The sequence below is a fragment of the Drosophila miranda genome, assembly GCF_003369915.1.
Source record: "Drosophila miranda strain MSH22 chromosome Y unlocalized genomic scaffold, D.miranda_PacBio2.1 Contig_Y11_pilon, whole genome shotgun sequence".
NCBI classification, from domain to species: Eukaryota; Metazoa; Arthropoda; class Insecta; order Diptera; family Drosophilidae; genus Drosophila; species Drosophila miranda.
The window spans coordinates 168670-185580 of record NW_022881594.1 but is presented as its reverse complement, the minus strand read 5'-3'; the positions used below and the strand labels follow the sequence as shown (position 1 = coordinate 185580).

General features: G+C 51.3%; 1 long non-coding RNA gene across 1 annotated transcript; it reads right to left on the bottom strand.

Annotated features, from left to right (window-relative positions):
* Positions 1-15612: 15612 nt before the first annotated feature.
* LOC117189273 lies at positions 15613-16709 on the bottom strand. The gene is made up of 2 exons (XR_004473341.1): positions 16130-16709; positions 15613-16036 (listed from the first exon to the last, which is right to left on the bottom strand). It is a non-coding gene; the product is annotated as an uncharacterized LOC117189273 (long non-coding RNA).
* Positions 16710-16911: the final 202 nt, after the last annotated feature.

Genomic DNA, 16911 nt, shown 5'->3' with positions numbered 1-16911 from the left:
GCGAGGTGAGTAGTGACATCATCACTTCCAGCCTCTTTTCCAATCGCGTCATCCTCTGCGTATTCTCCAACAGTGCCTGGCTGCAGGATCCCTCGAAAGATTGGCGTTTCGGCTGCATCTTCTGCCGGGAGCGTGCATTGGCAAGCTGCTGCTGCTGCTGTCGCTGTTGTTGTTGTTCGCGCTGCGGCTGTAGCTGCTGCTGTTGTGGTGCCTGGGAACGGCTCAATGGCTGCTCTGGACGTCGTCGCCCAGTGCGTGGGCCAGAGGCAGCAGGCGTCTGTTTTTTTGTCTGTATTGGCTGCTGCTGCTTCTGCTTCTGCTGATGTTGTTGTTGTCCTCTTCGTCGCCCAGGAGAGGAGACATTGAGTGGCGTCCATGCTGCCTGCTGCTGCTGTCCGCGCCAGGGATTGGCTGGCGTTTGAGCTGGCTGTTGCTGCTGCTGTCGGCGCCCTGGATGTGCTGGTGTTGTTTTTGCTGGTGGCTGCTGCTCTGGCAATGGCTGCAGAAGCGAGCTGCGCTTGCGACGCAACTCCTGCATGGCCACTCGGTGCGACAGAAGGCGGCCCCTTGCTGCCTTGAATGCCGGACATCCCTTGTAGGCGCTGATGTGGGCGCCCTGGCAATTGGCGTTTTTAGAAGCGTCTGCCCTTGGCTTGGCACATGCCGTGGACGCGTGGGCACCCGCACACTTCATACAGACGAATGAACGCCTGCAGTAGGTGCGGGTGTGCCCAAAAGCCTGACATCTGTGGCACTGGGCTGGGTCCACCGGCTTGGCCTGCCTCTCAACGATCACCAACTGGTTGCCCAGCTGGGTTAATTGGAGGACATCGTGGTGGCTTTCATCCGGCTTGGGGGCTATCTCCAACTCGAACTGGTCAAGTGGCTGTCCATCGGATCTCACTTTAATGGCTCTAATAAATTTAACTGAATAGCCCAGTTCGGCCATCTGATTTGTTATTAGTTGGGTGCTTGTGGAGTGGTGGAGATCTCGCACGACGATCCGTAGCCCACGGTCACTCTTGTGCTGGTGTGTGTAGTGGCCAGTCATCGCCTCGTTGCCGCCGCCATCGCCCAGGATTGCCATGATGGCATCCCTGGTAGCCATGTCGCGGGCCTGGATACGGACACCATTGCGGCTGATGAGCTTGGTGTGATAGCTACTGTTGCCCACCCTCGGGTCATTCTGCAGCTTGTCCGGAATGGGCATAAAGTCGGGGACAGCTGGCAGAATGAATAATAATAATGAATAATTGAATGGAATAATTGTCGTTGGTTGGTGCTGTCGCTGCAGCATCCGAATTTGTCTGGCATTGGGCATACTCAGGAAGGGCAGCTGGAGCAGCCCAACGCCGCCGCCGCCGCTGCTGCTGTGGGTTCCTGTGCCGCAACTACTAGTTGCATTTGCAGGTGAGTGAGGTAGAGCTAGTGGAGCATTGGCAGTGGCAGGGGCAGTGGCAGGGGCGGGGGCAGGGGTATTTTGTGTAATTGTCCGCTGATGTTGTTGCTGGTTTGATTGTTGGTGATGGGGATGGTTTTGAATTTGGGGGATATGGGATTTGCTTGCCTGTTGGTTACTTTCCCGGAGTCGTCGTTTGGCCGATGCATGATTGGCATCCAAATTGTCGTCGTCATCGTCATCAAACTCAACAACCATAACATCACTGTCATCATCATCCACCTTGGCGCGGACGCTCTTCAGTGGCGAACGGGCCGCTGCAGCAGAGGTGGATGGGATATCATCGGTATTGGCTGTGTTTGCTGCTGCTGATGTTCCTCTGGCGGCGGTGGTGGGGGGGGTCCGCCTGTTAACATTGCTGTTAACAGGCATCGTCTGGCTGCCGACGTAATCGCAGTTGTCGTTTTTATACCCGATACTCAAAATGAGTATTGGGGTATATTAGATTTGTGGTAAAAGTGGATGTGTGTAACGTACAGAAGGAATCGTTTCCGACCCCATAAAGTATATATATTCTTGATCAGCATCAATAGCCGAGTCGATTGAGCCCTGTCTGTCTGTATGTCTGTCCGTCCGTCCGTCCGTCCGTCCGTCCCCTTCAGCGCCTAGTGCTCAAAGACTATAAGAGCTAGAGCAACGATGTTTTGGATCCAGACATCTGTGATATGTCACTGCTACAAAAATATTTCAAAACTTTGCCCCGCCCCTTTCCGCCCCCACAAGGGACGAAAATCTGAGGCATCCACATTTTTAAAGATACGATAAAACCAAAAATGCAGAATCGTAGAAGATGACTATATGTTCTAGAGTGTAAAATCTCAATCAGATCGTATAATTATTATAGCCAGAATCAAGAAAACAATTTCATTCTTTCTCGCTCTGTCTCTCTCTAACACACAGATTTCATGGTCGGCTTTGCCAATTGCAAAATATGAGTTCAAGGATCTCAGAACCTATAAGAGCCAGAACAACCAAATTTGGTATCCACACTCCTGTGATATCGGACCTTGACCGTTTCGTGTCCAAATTTCGCCACACCCCCTTCCGCCCCCGCAAATGACGAAAATCTGGGGCATCCACAAATCTCAGAGACTATTAAGGCTAGAGTAACCAAATTTGGTATCCGCACTTCTGTTAGATCTCACTATAAAACGTATATCTCAGAATTTCGCCCCACCCCCTTCCGCCCCCACAAAGAACGAAAATCTGTTGCATCCACAATATTGCACATTCGAGAAAACTAAAAACGCAGAATCATAGATAATGTACATATCTATCAGATTGCTGAATCTGGATCAGATCGGATAATTTTTGTAGCCAAAAGCAAGAAATCAATTTGCAGTGGCCACGCAGCGCCCGACGTCACGCTCAGACTGATTTTCTGTCTCTCTCGCACGCACTCTTTGTCGTGTGGTTCAATATTAGCGGCGTCTGCCGCAGGAGAGCCATACTGACTTAGTATCGGGTATAACTGTAGAGTTGCGGTGTACGCAGCAACTCACAACGTTCCCCCTCGTTTTTTTTATACCCGATACTCAAAATGAGTATTGGGGTATATTAGATTTGTGGTAAAAGTGGATGTGTGTAACGTCCAGAAGGAATCAGTTCCGACCCCATAAAGTATATATATTCTTGATCAGCATCAATAGCCGAGTCGATTGAGCCCTGTCTGTCTGTCCGTCTGTCCGTCCGTCCGTCCGTCCGTCCGTCCGTCCGTCCGTCCGTCCCCTTCAGCGCCCAGTGCTCAAAGACTATAAGATCTAGAGCAACGATGTTTTGGATCCAGACTTCTGTGAAATGTCACTGCTACAAAAATATTTCAAAACTTCGCCCCGCCCACTTCCGCCCCCACAAAGGACGAAAATCTGTGGCTTCCACATTTTGAAAGATACGATAAAACCAAAAACGCAGAATCGTAGAGGATGACTATATCTTCTAGAGTGTAAAATATCAACCAGATCGTATAATTATTATAGCCAGAATCCAGAAAACAATTTCATTCTTTCTCGCTCTGTCTCTCTCTAACACACAGGTTTCATGGTCGGCTTTGCCAATTGCAAAATATGAGTTCAAGGATCTCAGAACCTATAAGAGCCAGAGCAACCAAATTTGGTATCCACACTCCTGTGATATCTGACCTTGACCGTTTTGTGTCCAAATTTCGCCACACCCCCTTCCGCCCCCGCAAAGGACGAAAATCTGGGGATGTTCAAAAATCTCAGCGAATATTAACGCTAGAGTAACCAAATTTAGTATCCGCACTCCTGTTAGATCTCACTATAAAACGTATATCTCAGAATTTCGCCTCACCCCTTCCGCCCCCACAAAGGACGAAAGCTGTTGCATCCACAATATTGCACATTCGAGAAAACTAAAAACGCAGAATCATAGATAATGACCATATCTATCAGATTGCTGAATCTGGATCAGATCGGATAATTTTTGTAGCCAAAAGCAAGAAATCAATTTGCAGTGGCCACGCAGCGCCCGACGTCACGCTCAGACTGATTTTCTGTCTCTCTCGCACGCACTCTTTGTCGTGTGGTTCAATATTAGCGGCGTCTGCCGCAGGAGAGCCATACTGACTTAGTATCGGGTATAACTGTAGAGTTGCGGTGTACGCAGCAACTCACAACGTTCCCCCTCGTTTTTTTTATACCCGATACTCAAAATGAGTATTGGGGTATATTAGATTTGTGGTAAAAGTGGATGTGTGTAACGTCCAGAAGGAATCAGTTCCGACCCCATAAAGTATATATATTCTTGATCAGCATCAATAGCCGAGTCGATTGAGCCCTGTCTGTCTGTCCGTCTGTCCGTCCGTCCGTCCGTCCGTCCGTCCGTCCGTCCCCTTCAGCGCCCAGTGCTCAAAGACTATAAGATCTAGAGCAACGATGTTTTGGATCCAGACTTCTGTGATATGTCACTGCTACAAAAATATTTCAAAACTTCGCCCCGCCCACTTCCGCCCCCACAAAGGACGAAAATCTGTGGCATCCACATTTTGAAAGATACGATAAAACCAAAAACGCAGAATCGTAGAGGATGACTATATCTTCTAGAGTGTAAAATATCAACCAGATCGTATAATTATTATAGACAGTATCCAGAAAACAATTTCATTCTTTCTCGCTCTGTCTCTCTCTAACACACAGGTTTCATGGTCGGCTTTGCCAATTGCAAAATATGAGTTCAAGGATCTCAGAACCTATAAGAGCCAGAGCAACCAAATTTGGTATCCACACTCCTGTGATATCTGACCTTGACCGTTTCGTGTCCAAATTTCGCCACACCCCCTTCCGCCCCCGCAAAGGACGAAAATCTGGGGCATCCACAAATCTCAGAGACTATTAAGGCTTGAGTAACCAAATTTAGTATCCGCACTTCTGTTAGATCTCACTATAAAACGTTTATCTCAGAATTTCGCCCTACCCTTTTCCGCCCCCACAAAGGACGAAAATCTGTTGCATCCACAATATTGCACATTCGAGAAAACTAAAAACGCAGAATCATAGATAATGACCATATCTATCAGATTGCTGAATCTGGATCAGATCAGATCATTTTTATAGCCAAAAGGAACAAATCAATTTGCACTGGCTACGCAGCCCCCGACGTCACGCTCAGACTGATTTTGTGTCTCTCTCGCACGCACTCCTTGTCGTGTCGTTTAATATTAGCGGCGTCTGCCGGAGGAGAGCCATACTGACTTAGTATCGGGTATAACTGTAGAGTTGCGGTCTTCGCAGCAACTCACAACGTTCCCCTCGTTTTTTTTTTTTGTTGTGTGACTACAGGAAAGCTTCATGCCGACTCAGCCGAAGCCGAAGTGAGGGACTCTAACCGCTCTTAAACCAACCACACCTATCCCGGATCCCGGCGGTACTGTCGCGAGATATTACTTCGCCGGGGGGAGATGCCCGTAGGGCTCTTCTCTTAATAATCTCCTTTATCCTTTATCTCCTTGCATTGCGTGCTCTTTCTTCGCGACGCAGTTTGGTAGCCATAGTTACGGCCATGAATCTAATCGCGGCCCAGTTTCCTTCCGACTCCAGCAGGCATTCTGCCAGGTTTGTCACCGCTGGCATTCTTCCAAGCTTGTTGCTTAGATCCTCTCGTTCTTGCCGAAATCTTGGACATTCGAAGAAGCAGTGCTCTGCGTCTTCGATGACCCCTGCGCAGACCACGCAGAAGGGGTCGTCCTCGTGCTTAAACCTATGCAGGTAGGCTTTAAAGCAACCGTGTCCTGTCAGCAGTTGTGTCAGGTGATACTCCACTTGTCCATGGCTACGGTTCAGCCAAGTCTTCAGGTCTGGGATTAGCCTATGGGTCCATCGCCCTTTGCTGCGGTTGTTCAGGCTTCTTCTTTTCCTTAGCATGGAGGCATCACATGCTTCCAGCGTATGTATAGCCAGTTGGCTTGCTCTCTCTTCAGCCGTACCGTTGGTCTCGTAGTCCTCAAACATGGCCCGGACCATATCCGGCTCTAGCGTTTCGGTCTTATAACCGATCTGCTTGCCAATGAACGGGTTAGGTGCGCCCGCTTCCTGGATTTCACATATGAGGGCTTGGTGGTCACTCCCGGTGTATAAGCCACTAACTTCCCACGTTGTCCTGCGGCTGAGGCTGCTGCTCACGAACGTAAGGTCTATTATAGACCCCGTTCCAGCTCTGCCGAACGTCTGCTGTGTGCCTGTGTTCAGCAGTACGGCATCCAACGTCGCAAAGCATTCTAAGAGCGCCTGTCCCCTTGGGTTCGTTCTCGGGCATCCCCACTCCGTCGCCCAAGCGTTGAAATCGCCGGCTATGAGCGTAGGGTGTTTCTCCCGCGCATCTTCAGCAATCCTTTCCAGTGCCTGCGCCGCCTGCTGTAGGCTGAGGCTCGGGGGCAGGTAGCAGCTATATATGTGCACTCCATTTATCCGGGCTCTGGCGAATCCGTCTCCGACGTATGTTTGCAGTAGTTGCTGTGTGGGACAGCTCCATATCACTGCCTTCTTGCTCGAGTCAGCAATCCACTCTCCCGATTTGCGATTCCGGTATTGCTCGCTTATGACTGCTACATCAATACGGTGCTCCCTTATGGTCTGGTCCAGCAGCTGCTGTGCCATCTCGCAGTGGTTGAGGTTTAGTTGGATGATTTGCATCTATCTTTCATTTGCTGCATCGCCTTTTGGTACTGCGGGCACCTCGAACTCGTCGTTTGGTGCTTCGGGTCCTTCACCCGGTGGCGCTTGCAAAGAATGCAACTTGGTTCGTCTTTGCAATCTTTGGCCTGGTGGTCGGCTCCTGCGCAATTGTAGCAGCACTTCGTGAAGTCTTGGCTGCTCTTACAATTAGGCGCGATGTGGCCAAACTCCATGCACTTGTAGCATCTTCGGGGAGTTGACTTGGGTCGTATTCTTCAATACCCCCACCCCAGGCGAATTCTTCCTTTCTCCAGGAGGGGCTTTGCTATAGCCGGTGGAACTTTCAGAGTCAGGGTCTGCGTGCTCCTATAGGCTGGTCTGATGGAGATGGCTGCGGCCTCGCAGATTTCCACCCCTGCCTGCGCTTTGAGTTCCGCTAGGACTTTCTCTTGGGTGGACACTTCGTCTATGTCCCTTACCTCCAAGATGACAGTTTCGGTAAGACTTCTTACTTCAACCGTGCTTCCTAGCGCTTCCTTGACTGCTGCCTGCATCTCGTGGGTTCTCGGGTCCGCCGATTTTTCCAGCATCAGCAACAGCTCTCCTTTTGCTGTGCGTCGCACCCCTTGCACCGATTGCCTTAGCTTTTTAAGACTTGGCTCTGTCTTGACCTTCCTTAGAATGTCTGCATATGAGACAGTGCTGGTGGCGGCGATGACTATTGCATCGCTGCGTGGCGGTCTTGGTCGTTGCTGCTGCTTTGGCTTTGGCCTCTGCCTAGCTACGACCTTCACCCACCCCACCTCTCGATCCTTTGGGGCGTCCTCCGGTCCCTTGCGAGCTACGGCGTCCCTCATTTGGCCTTCCTGCGGCTTCTTCTCCGTTTTTTTTTAACTTTTTGGGTCCATGTTTTGGCTTCTTCGGCCTTGGGGACGGGGACAGGTGGGTGGTGTTCCTGGGCTCTGGCCGTGCCCTCTTTCCCGCCCTCTCCGTCACTGCCGGCTGTGTAACCTTGGCTACAGCCTGCTCCGCAGAGATCGCCTGCCAGCACGATTTCAACTCTCGCTGCAGATATTCGATCTCATCCACCAGATCCCTCATTGGGTTCGTGATGGACCTCTTTGGGAGCACCATCAGCTTCCTCAACTCTCTGGCCTTTTGGCCCAAGCTCGCCAAATGCGCCATGGCCCTCTCCTTCGGGTCTGCTTGCTCCTCTTGGGGGCGCTGCAGCGTTGGAGGAGAGGATCTTGCGCGCTCCTCTACTGCTTCCGCCGGCTGGTTTGGCGATCGCGCCAGAGCATTTTTCCGGCGAAAGGGATTCTCGTCATCCCAGGCGAATGAGCTTGTCAGCGGAGTGCTGCAAGCCGCAGCTTGTTCCCGCTGATCGCTCATCTCCGATCTGGCCGTTGATCTGGCAACTCCGGTTGCTGTGGCCGCGCCCTCTATTGGCCAGACGCTGTCGTTTTCCAGCACTTAGCTCCGTGCCTCCAGTCAGCTGTTCTTCCGTCGTTATCCAACACCACTTGCGGTGTGCTTGGCCAATTTTGCCCAAAAACAAAAAGAAGGCAGCAACCAACAAGTGGCGCCAAGAATCACAGCGAAGAAGAATAGGAAAACAGGCACTTACTTGCTGTTCCTTCCCCCCCCTTCGGCGTAGGGCTCGACGGCGTCCCACTGGGATTTCGGCCAGTACTATTGGCCAGGTGGCCGCTTCTCTGCTTGCGGACTTGCGTTCCGCGCAGGTAAGTAACGAGGCACTACTATGGCTCGCGCTAACTACTCTTTGCCTCCTTTCCAGGCTAACTTCCGACGTTTTCCACTGAATTTAGAATGAGTGTGTGAGTGTGTGTGTGCGTCGGCAATTGTGGCCCTAATGTAGAGCGAGTGGCACTGGTCCGGCCACCAGCTGTGGGCAATGGCGGACAACGACACACCTACTCGAACGGCACAGGTCCGGCAGCCCAAGTGTAATGGATGTTTGTGTGTGTGTGTCTGAATGGCTGGCGGTAAGTATTTTGAGAGCCCTTTTTAATCGTATGTGTGGCTGATGGATTTTTCCTTTTCCAGGACCAAAGGGCACTCTGAATGCCATGGCACTGGATCCGGCCACCAACTAAGGACGATGGCGGACACGACACACATAACTCGAACGGCACAGGTCCGGCCGCCCAAGTGTAATGGATGTTTGTGTGTGTGTGTCTGAATGGCTGGCGGTAAGTATTTTGAGAGCCCTTTTTAATCGTATGTGTGGCTGATGGATTTTTCCTTTTCCAGGACCATAGGGCACTCTGAATGCCATGGCACTGGATCCGGCCACCAACTAAGGACGATGGCGGACACGACACACATAACTCGAACGGCACAGGTCCGGCCGCCCAAGTGTAATGGATGTTTGTGTGTGTGTGTCTGAATGGCTGGCGGTAAGTATTTTGAGAGCCCTTTTTAATCGTATGTGTGGCTGATGGATTTTTCCTTTTCCAGGACCATAGGGCACTCTGAATGCAATGGCACTGGATCCGGCCACAAACTAAGGACGATGGCGGACACGACACACATAACTCGAACGGCACAGGTCCGGCCGCCCAAGTGTAATGGGTGTTTGTGTGTGTGTGTGTCTGTTTTTGGCTATTCTAGCAATCACCAACGCACTGCATTCGATTTGAATTTGTCCGGCCGTATGATTTTGCAAGTGTGTATGGCAGCATTTTTATTCGTTTATGTTTTATTTAATGGCTTTGATGGCGGCAGCGTCCGTTGTTCATTTTTGTTGTGGCATGCGAGTGATATGCATTTGTCATTTAATCCAATGCAGTGGCAGAGATGTGTCCAATTAGTACACAGCGTTCCAGGATATCTGGTTGTCAAGCTGGTACCTCATGTTGCGGGAGTAGGCCTTAATGTCATCCATGGAGTCGTCATCTGTCCACATCTCATCGTCATCATTTTCTTCATCCATTTCAGGATCCGTCTCTGGAATGGCGGCTGGCGTTGGCCCTAACGTTTTTTGTGGTGGCTGTGATCGTGGTGGTTTCTTTGACCGCCTAGCTGCTGGAGCTGGGGCAACCACTGTTGCTGCTGCCATTGTTGGTGGATTTTCCGATGTTTCTGGAACTGCTGGAGTTGCCGTCACTGCCTGGGATTGGATGAGCGAGGTGAGTAGTGACATCATCACTTCCAGCCTCTTTTCCAATCGCGTCATCCTCTGCGTATTCTCCAACAGTGCCTGGCTGCAGGATCCCTCGAAAGATTGGCGTTTCGGCTGCATCTTCTGCCGGGAGCGGTTGTTGGCAAGCTGCTGCTGCTGCTGTCGCTGTTGTTGTTCGCGCTGCGGCTGCTGTTGCAGCTGCTGTAGCTGCTGCTGTTGTGCCTGGGAACGGCCAATGGCTGCTCTGGACGTCGTCGCCCAGTGCGTGGGCCAGAGGCAGCAGGCGTCTGTTTTTTTGTCTGTATTGGCTGCTGCTGCTTCTGCTTCTGCTTCTGCTGATGTTGTTGTCCTCTTCGTCGCCCAGGAGAGGAGACATTGAGTGGCGTCCATGCTGCCTGCTGCTGCTGTCCGCGCCAGGGATTGGCTGGCGTTTGAGCTGGCTGTTGCTGCTGCTGTCGGCGCCCTGGATGTGCTGGTGTTGTTTTTGCTGGTGGCTGCTGCTCTGGCAATGGCTGCAGAAGCGAGCTGCGCTTGCGACGCAACTCCTGCATGGCCACTCGGTGCGACAGAAGGCGGCCCCTTGCTGCCTTGAATGTCGGACATCCCTTGTAGGCGCTGATGTGGGCGCCCTGGCAATTGGCGCATTTAGGGGCGTCTGTCCTTGGCTTGACACATGCCGTGGACGCGTGGGCACCCGCACACTTCATACAGACGAAGGGGAAAAGAGAAAGACAAAATATGCGGCACTTTGACGGAGGGACTAAACCTCAGACACGTCTCGACTCCACAACGTTCACGACACGACTTTTCATTTGGACAGAGACCCAGACTCGAGACCACTCCACGATCGGGGCAAAAGGCTCCAAAAGTACGAATTGTCAAGAGGGGGGAGGGGGGACTCGTCAAAGCATTTCGCGCCGGAGCGGCGCGAAATGAATAATAGTGTGTCAAGTGTGTGTGTGTGTGTGGTGTGGTGTGAGTCAAGAAAGTGAAGTGGGGCCACGCTCAAAAGTATGCTGTCTCTTCTTTGTAATTCACCCTAACTTAAAATTTGATTTGCAATCCCCTGTGAGATCGTCAACTTGATGTTTTGTTGGCTGTAATGCGGTATGTGGTCTTCAGTCCCCTCTACTACCCTTGCCGCCTGCTGAGGGCAGACGACTAGGAATCTAGCATGTACATGTGGGCGGGCAGTTTATAGGGGGCGTAGTTGTTTTATGCGAAGACTAGCATTTTTGGCTCAATTTAGGCCATAGTGGTGGTGTGGCGGCAACTGATGCTGATTTGAAAGTCGATTTGAAACCGATAATCAATTGTCAGCACCGTTGCTGCCGAAGATTTTTATCACAGATTGTAATAATTTTGTAGTGGGGTGTCGGAGAACCGCACTAATTACGAAAATAACAATGTGGTGGGGTGGGGGGTGGGGGGTGGGGGAAGAAGGGGTTAAAGAAATGAGATCGAAAATTCAGAAAGTGCAGTGTTGCAACACGTAGTCAATTGAGGAATAGATAAAGAGAAAAGGTAAACAATGCAGGTGCTTTGCGTGGAAAATAAGAGGAAATACACTAAATTAAAAAAGAGACAAGCACTTGCAGAAATAACAATACAGATAAGTAGTAGACTGGAGTGAAGACGACGGAAAAACAGGTAATAAAAGAGATACTACACTGGAACAAAGACGAGACAAAACAGGTACAATTGATTTACGTTTACAATATTTCAATAAACATAACAATTTAAAATAATGTCTATATCTTTTTCTATAATTACAGGGAAGACAAGAAACAGCGGAGCATCGGCCGGCATAGCAAAACACAATGCTTGTAAAGACATTGCGTTGCATACCGGCCGACCCCGTCGTCCCCCTGGTCATCCGAAGTCGTCAGAAGTAGGTGCAATTAGCACCTCGTCGTCGTTGTGGCTGTGGCTGCCCTCTTGGAGAACCAGTGGCACTGGTCCGGCCACCAGCTGGGATCCAGGAGTAGACGGCACACATATTACTGTGGCGACACGGGTCCGGCCGCCAAAGTGAAATGGATGTGTGTGTGTTTTTTTTTTTTTTTCTTTTTTTTTATTGGGAAAACAATTTATATTTATAAAATAACAATTATGGCTGGGTAGGGGGGGGTCCGTTCCCGCGGGACTGCCGCTAGGCATAACTTTGCGGTGCGGGCTGTGGGGTCATCCTTCTGGCTTAGTTTGTCCGGCTTCGCTCCAGCCTGCGCAGCTCCTTGATCACGCTTGCTGCCATGTAGGCGACCGCGTTCCAAGATTGCTCATCGGCTAGCATCTGGTCGGTGAGGGTGTCCACACTCACTTCTGCAAGCGTCTCCCCTAGCCTCGTTCGTTCTTGCGAGAAGCGGGGGCATACAAAGAAGACGTGCTCTGCATCCTCGTCGACTCCAGGCCCGCAGCAGCTGCAATACGGGTCGTCAGCATGCCTAAAGCGATGCAGGTACTGCTTGAAGCAGCCATGCCCCGTCAGCAGTTGGCCCAAATAATGGTCCATTTGGCCGTGCCTTCTTCGCAGCCATGGGCTAAGCTGGGGAAGGAGACGTCTGGTCCACCTCCCTTTTGCCGCTTCGTCCCAGCGCCGTTGCCACTGGGCTATAGTGCGCTCTCGCCGCTCGCTGGCTACCTCCACTCCGCCCTGCCGCTCAGCTGCCAGGAGATCCAGTGGGACCATGCCTGCCACAATAAGTGCGGCGTCTTCAGACACCGTCCGGAAGCAGCATGTAACCCTCAGGGCACAGCGTCGGTATGCGCTTCTGCAGTCTCTGCTGTATGTGGAAACCATCATTGATGGTGCCCACACTGCTGATCCATATAAGATTATGGAGGTGACCACCCCAGCGATGAGCTGCCTGCTACGCTGCCGTGGTCCCCCTGTATTGGCCATCATCCTGCTTATGGCCGCCGTTGCTGCAGTGGCTTTTGCGCTGGCGTATTCCAGGTGGGCCTTGAAGTTCAGCCTCTGGTCCATCATTACCCCTAGGTACTTTAGCGCAGGCTTGGTCCTGATGATCGTGCTACCGACTCTCACGCATGCCTGCTCGACCTTTTTTCTGCTGCTCATTAGCACAGCCTCCGTCTTCTTCTCCGCCAATGCTAGCCCGTTGGCTGCGAGCCAGGCCACTATCATCCCGACTGCTACGTTGGTTTTCTCCTCTACGTCTCTTACGTGTTTCGACACTGTCACCAGTGCTATGTCGTCGACGAAGCCCACCAGGGTGCACCCTTCCGGTAATGTAAGCCGCAGGATATCGTCATACATCACGTTCCACAGTATCGGCCCTAGGACCGAGCCCTGTGGGACGCCTCCGGTGATTTGGTGATGTTCTGCTCCTTCTTCCGTGTCGTAGATCAGGACGCGGTCCGTGAAATAGCTTCGCAGAGTCCGTGTGATTTGCTCAGATATACCCCTCCTGGTCAGGGCCTCTAGGATGCTCTTCCAGCTGGCAGAGTTGAAGGCGTTTCGTACGTCTAGTGTACATACTAGGCAGTACTTTTTGTCGCCTCCAGCCCATCGCGTTCCTGCCATGGCTTCCCTGGCAAGGTTTGTCACCATCTCGATGGCGTCAGTGGTGCTCCTCTGATTGCGGAACCCGAATTGGAGGTCGGAAAGTCCGCGACGCTCAGCCAGTTCCGCCTCCAGTCGGTTGCATACCATCCTCTCGAAAATCTTGCCCATGGTATCCAGCATGCACAGCGGCCGGTATGACGATGGGTCGTTGAGCTCTTTGCCTGGCTTGGGTATCAGAACCAGCCTTTGCCGTTTCCATGCTCGTGGGACTGTCCGCTCCGCTAGGCACTGGGTGTACATTGTGGCGAATGCTTCCGGATGGGCTCTAATTATGCATTTTAGTGCTGCATTAGGGACTCCATCTGGACCTGCCGCTTTCCCGATCTTCAGCTTACCCGTGGCCTCCAGTACTTCTCTGGCAGTGATGATGGTGGTGGTGTCCCTCAGGCTAGCTCCTTCTACCCTAGCTTCCTCTTGTAAGGGTGGTTGTCTAGGGAATAGGGTGCCGACTATCTCTCTCATATGCACCGGATCCTTGGGCATAGGCTGTCTGTTTAATCTCCCCATGACTAGTTTGTATGCTCCACCAAAAGGTTCCGCATCGGCCGCATCGCAGAGCTCCTTGAAGCATTTGAGTTTGCTGCTTCTGATGGCCTCCTTCAGCACTTTTCTTTTGGCCTTGAATGCCGCGCCATTTCTGCCAAATTGGGCGGAGCCTCTTGCTCGCTGGTAGGCACGCCGAGCTGCGCAGCACTCCCTCCTGGCCTTGGCAATGTGCTCATTCCACCACGGTACTGGCCGGTGCCTGCTTCCTCCGATCTTTCTTTTTTTCATGGCTGCATCACAGGCCGCTTTGACGGTCCTGTAAACGGCAAGCGCGGATGATTCAGCATCCCCGGCGGCGCTTAGGTTTTCTGCTGCCGAGAGGAGCGCGGCTCTGCTCAGGCTTTCCTCCTTGTACCCGGCCTGGAGCGCCCGCTGTATCCTTGTTGTGTTCCTGGGTGCAAAGGTTTCCGTCATTACGGCTAAGTGGTCGCTATGGGTGTAAGCACTCAGCACTTGCCACTTCGCGTGGCGTGCGAGCTCTGGGCTTGCAAAGGGGAGGTCTATAATAGACTCCCGCCCTGCTTTGCTGAACGTTGGTGTGGTTCCTGTGTTGAGGAAACAGACGTTCAGGCTTGCAAGCTCGTCCAGGAGCGATGTCCCACGGGGTGTGTTCTTGGCGCTGCCCCAAGTCGTGGCCCAGGCGTTAAAGTCGCCCGCTATCAGGACCGGCGATTTGCCTCGTGCGTCGTTAGCGATGTTGCTGATGATCGCCTCATACTCCTGCTGCGTGAACCTTGGTGCTATGTAGCAGCTGTAGACAAAAGTCCCGCTGTGCTTAGCTCTCACATATCCCACTCTGGATGCTCTGTGGGTAAGCTGGCCTGGTTGTGGGCCACAGCTCCAGATTGCTGCTCCTCCGTCTGAGCTTTGCTGCCAGACTCCTTCGTGTTTTTTGCCGTACGGCTCGCTGAGTAGCGCTAGGTCGATCTTCTGCTTCAGGACTGTTTGCGCCAACAGATCCTGAGCAGCTCGGCACTGGTTTAGGTTGAGCTGCAGGAGCTTAACCATCAACCAGTTTTGCTAGTGCCTTCTTATACTCAGGGCAGCTGCGGCTGAGGGCCGAGTGGGCTGCTGAGCGGACGTCTCCTGGCTTGCCAGCGCATAGTATGCACATTGGCGGGTTGTTGCACTGGTTGTGCTTGTGCCCCTCCCCACCACATTAGTAGCATGCATTGCTTGACACAGGCCGCTTGGATCTGCACCTGGCTGCAGTGTGTCCATCGGCCATGCACTTGAAGCAGCGGGTTGGCGCAATCCGTTGCCGCACGCGGCAGACAACCCAGCCGATTCGAACTTTTCCGAGCTTGTAGCATATTGGATATTACCAAACCTTCACGGAAGGCTGAGCAGGTGATGGTTCGTCTCCCGTCCGGGCACGTGCTTGTTCCGGCTTCCGTCTCATCGGCAAGAAATGGGGGGGTTTTTTTATTTCCCAGAACGGACGGGACACAGCTCTACTCCAACAATCATAATACTGACACAGTAGCGTTCATTAAAATTTCACGTGCAAGCGAAGTATCGACACAAATATGTACAAGAGCAAATACACCTAACTACACACACACGGACACATACACACATACAAGTCGTGCCACGGTGTTGTTGTGACCACTCATGCCCACCCTACCATGATCACCGCTCCCGGTTCATCCGGTGATCCCATAAAGAAGGCTCTTACAGCCTCCTATCCAACCCCATTACCCTCCTTTGCCCAGCATGGTCCCCGCATATAGAACTCTAGCCCCGATTCATGTTAAATCCTATATTTCATATTGAGCAATAGCACATGCATCGCACTAGTAAACTAATAAATGATTAACTCTTAATAATACACTTTAGATTGAAATTTAACTTACAAATTGAAAGAAGGGAAGGGTACATATCTCTAGCTTTTATGTTAGGCAAATAGATAATAATAATAAATAAATATGCAAAAGGGAATGTAAAAACTGTGCGCCGCGATCGTTATGGCAGGTCAGTTATTCGAGTGCATTAGCGAAAGCAACCGCAAGTAGAAAGCATAAAAGAACGTCAGAGCGACCAGCCTCGCATCTTCCCTTTTGTGCCTTGTTCTTAAGAGGGCTGGTTCTTATGCGCGGCGTAAGCGCTTATGGTTGCCAGTAGGGCATAAGGGAGAGCGCACAGCCTCTCTTAAGCGACGAAGCCCCTGACTACGTGAGGTTTTTTTTTTCGGTCATGCAATAAATAGTTGCTCATAACAAACAAACTCCAATATTTTATCTTTATGTTTTGGGATCACTTACGGCCTTCCTTTGATTTGTTTTAATAAATGCGTTGAAACAGCGATGAAAGCGCTTCCATGGACTGCGGCAACGTTCCTAAAACGAAAGCTGGAGAAATACTTTTACAAAAAAAAAACTCACGCTCTCCTCTGCCGTTTAACCGTTGTTCACTTTCGCCCTGTCACACATTCCACTTGCTATTTCTTCCGAACAGAATTTAAAAACACAACCAAAAGAAATTTACTAAGCTAATTACAATAATGACACTATAGCATAAAAATAGGAATCAGCGGTTACACTGATGGATATAAAAAAAACGACAGTCGTTGCCGCCGGCTTCACATCTGGGCACTCCTCGGCACTTCGTATGGGGAAACGAAAATAGGTCGAGACCCAGATCTATATTTCGGGTAGAAATTGGCTGACCGTTTACATAGCTTTAATAATTTCCGCAGAATTGGACGGCCTCCAATATATCGCGGGTCCGTGACACATAAGTGGCTCGCGCCCGCAAAGCGACTGATGAGCCGATCTTTTACGCCTCCCGCTTTGTGCTGCTCGGCCTAGCGCTGGGAATTTTTGGTACGGAGCTGTAGTTGGGCGAGGGCATAAGTCCCTTGCCGCGGGCGGAGGCCCTAATATCGGGGAAATTGTTGTTGCGAGCTTTCGTATTGGGGTTCAGACAGGTACCCAAACGATTGCCCGAAGTTTAAGCCGGTACTAACCGCCAATCTGAAAAATTAATTTCCTACAATAAAAAAAAAGCACTACCCTACACCACGAGTGTATGTGGTGTATATTAG